We start from the raw sequence: 3,291 nt of genomic DNA, 5'->3' as shown, positions 1-3,291 counted from the left end.
AAGTTGCCGTCAGGCACTAATATGTATAAATATACACACTCATATGTATATGCTTAGTGAAAATGTGTGAAGTTTTCGTTTATCCTATTTGTGAACCAAGTGAGTTCAACCGTAAAAGAGCTTTATAGATTCGGCACCTTCTGAGGAATTTCCGGCCCCCATATCACACCATCCCGAACATGGTCCTTCGAGCCGGATCGGCTTGAAGTTTTTCCATGGTGAACCACAATTTTAAGAGAAATAAATATTTTTTCAAAAACTGACCTTGAGACTTGATTGTTGTTAGTGCAGCGCTAAAATAATTGTGAACTGGCGAGGTTTATATACAAAAGGAAGTGTTGATTCGGTAAGCTGTTAAATTATATGGGGTAATAAAATTCGTTTCCCTTGTGAATCATATGTTTAAAGTCCATTTACTAACCCTTTAAATGTATGTACATATTTGTATTGCGGCTAGGGAGGTTCCGATACAAGTAAACACAGTATACCAGTAGAAAAGGTTTTTGTTTTTGTAGCTGTTTCGTGGTGAAAGTCCTTTATGGGGACCAAATTTCCCCACAAGAAATTGAGCGCATGGTTGCTTTTGCGACCCAAAAGACTGAATATTAGAAAACATTTAAAAAAAAGTCTAAGGTAATACAATTATATGCAACTAAAAATAATCACAATAATTTGCACTTATGAGTTAATGTGATAATCATGTGTAAAAACTCTTTTCAACTATTATTTTTCACAAAATAATTTTTCGGATCAGTTTGCTCTGAGCGCTTGGTTTGTTTACCAAGAAAATGCAGCCCTGTTGGTTTTTATTTCTGTATAGCATCGCGGTGAGTTTCTATTTCTTAGTAATTCGGTTTGTGAAACGGTAAACAATTTATTGAAATTTATTTATTTGATGTGTATAAGATTTCATTAATGCATTTTTTTGTATTTTCAGACTATTAATTACAAGCACAGCATCATCAACGGTGATTGCAAGAACTACTGCAATCCCTGCGGTTTTTCCTCTTGGTAAATGCGTTCTGGTAGTGACCAAGGGTGGTCTCCCAAATCGGCCGGATATAAGGTTAGTCATTTTAAATTTTATATCTTTGTTCGTCGACATTATATGACATGTCATCATTGCAGGCTGTTGTTGCAGAACAAAACGCCGCAACCACTGCTGTGGTAAATATGTTCCAGCAGAGCTGCCCACCGCCGTCGGTGTAATGATTTCGATAGCTGAACAAACGCCATCTCCTGGGCATTCCCACAGCTTGCCGACACTAGCTATTATACGTGTGAATGCAACTGCGGCTTAATTTGGTTATTAAGTATATAGTACCATGTCATTGGCAAAAACACTAAGGGCTGCTGGAAAATATAGGTTGTAAAGTTTTTGGTATCGATGAACTTACTCGAAGAAGACGATGGCCGAAAACATATGATGAAACATCTTCTGGCATGCCTTAGACAATCGTTAAGTCAGACGGAGACTTCACATACGATATTTCACACATGGCTGGAATTCGTGCGCGGACAGAGCACACATTTAAAAAATATTTATCGTTCAGCAGAACGTGCATGCATATTCGATTCCGATTTTATGGCTGGCCAGTGGCTGAAATGGTATTACGATGGCAACTAGCAACTGAAAGCTGGCAACTAAGTTGCTATATTGGCAAGTGCGTTTTTGTGGCTGCCGGGAATTTTTGATTGAGATACTTTATTTCTTTTTTAAACTTTTTTTTTTAAATTGTACCACCTTGAAATTTATGAAACTTAATTATTGCTATTCATAATAAAAAACCTTTTCATTTCAGTGGCGCTGCCCATCGGCAACCCAACTGAGGTTCCGTTCCCATCCATAATCGATCCATAAGTCATAATCGCACGAACTAATCAAGGCTATCATAGAATCCATCGTAGTCCGATTTTTCGTGAAATCTACGGAAATGCTATTAAGGTCCAATAGCTACGAACGCAGCGCTTGCTTTGAATACACACGTTCATAGCAGTTCAGATTCAGTGATCGATTTTTCATAGATTTTAAGAAAAATTGGACTACGATGGATTCCGCCACCAATATGTTTTCTCCTTTGACAAGATGTTGGAGAATCGCGGCAGCACAGCCGTATACTTACTCTATGCTATACGCGCATATGCTAAATTTCTCTCACCTAGCTAAAGTGCTTGACAAAGGCAGAAGGCATATCTTCAACATTATAACTTAAAGTAAAAAAGTTTAAGGCATGCATAAAAGAATCAACAGAACCAAAAAATGTCCTCAAAACTATTAAACATAAAAAATTGCACGAATAAAATTCATAATTTAAAATAAAATATCGCAACTGTTTTTTATATGTACATACATATTTACAAGATGAATCTTAACCACCCACAGTAAGTCCTAAATAAGTAAGAAATCTCTAAATAGTAGCGAAACTGTATCTCAACAAATAATTTTTAGCAAAAAATACAACCGATTTCAATGCGCATTCAGGTCGTTCTGGTTACGTAGATCCGATGTCCTCCCTTTTTTTAAATCGTTAAAAAAAAAATTAATACGTATTCTACAGAAAAATATCAAGATACATATTTAAGGATTTTAAGCAAAAATAAATAAAGGAAAACTTGTTCGTGATATCTCGACTAAGGTGTATTCATGATACAAAAATCTGAATGTAAAACCGTTGAAAGGCAGCCTGAACATTTTTAAAGTTTGGTAACATTACAAAAATGTTTTCAAATTTCCAATCTCACAAATACATTCTCATTATCAGTCTCAAATAAATGAAAATTTCAATATTTTCATCTATTTGTTTTTTGTTTTACCTTTATTTGGCATTTGAGTTGCTCTCAAAATTTCAATTTTATAAAATAGACAAACTTCAAAAAGTAAATGATGGCCGACGAATTGTGCAAGCGGTTTTACCTTTAAATATTTGTATCATGGGTGTATTAAACAAGGGGCCGTATGCATTAAACCCAAGCAAATGATTTTTCTTAAAATTTCAGACCTTTCACTCAATTTTTTCAAATAAATTTAAGTGAAAGGTATGAAAATCTGAGAAAAAGTAACTGCTTAGTTTTTATGCATACGCCCCAAGGTGTTATTGACAACTCAGTGCGGCTCTTTTAAGATACTATTATGTAAAAAAATATAAACAAGCGTTTCAAAATTCATACAAATTTTTTTCAATTTGACTTTATAGGATGGTTCTTCTGAGAGCAATGTCAAATTCAATCACACTTTGTTAAATACATTTTGATCTCTACCAAATAATGTACTTCCTCTGTAAATATTTTATG

The 3,291-nt window shown here is 34.7% G+C and overlaps 1 protein-coding gene and 2 long non-coding RNA genes across 4 annotated transcripts in view; 2 read left to right on the top strand and 1 right to left on the bottom strand.

The window, feature by feature from the left end:
• Positions 1-3,291, bottom strand: part of LOC118735009 (WD repeat and FYVE domain-containing protein 2) — a 251,230-nt gene that overhangs the window by 39,749 nt on the left and 208,190 nt on the right. The window lies entirely within an intron of this gene.
• The window catches only part of LOC118735011, a 15,352-nt gene continuing 12,979 nt past the window's right edge, over positions 919-3,291 (top strand). The window contains exon 1 of the long non-coding RNA XR_004992485.1: positions 919-1,019. This is a non-coding gene — a long non-coding RNA (uncharacterized LOC118735011). The remainder of the gene's footprint in view (positions 1,020-3,291) is intronic.
• Positions 1,632-2,324, top strand: LOC118735012. Its single transcript, XR_004992486.1, has 2 exons — positions 1,632-1,664; positions 1,803-2,324. It is a non-coding gene; the product is annotated as an uncharacterized LOC118735012 (long non-coding RNA).

The sequence above is a fragment of the Rhagoletis pomonella genome, unplaced genomic scaffold (genome assembly GCF_013731165.1).
Source record: "Rhagoletis pomonella isolate Grant_MI unplaced genomic scaffold, Rhpom_1.0 Rhpom_scaffold_00003, whole genome shotgun sequence".
Classification (NCBI taxonomy): Eukaryota; Metazoa; Arthropoda; class Insecta; order Diptera; family Tephritidae; genus Rhagoletis; species Rhagoletis pomonella.
This window is presented reverse-complemented; position numbering and strand designations above follow the sequence as displayed.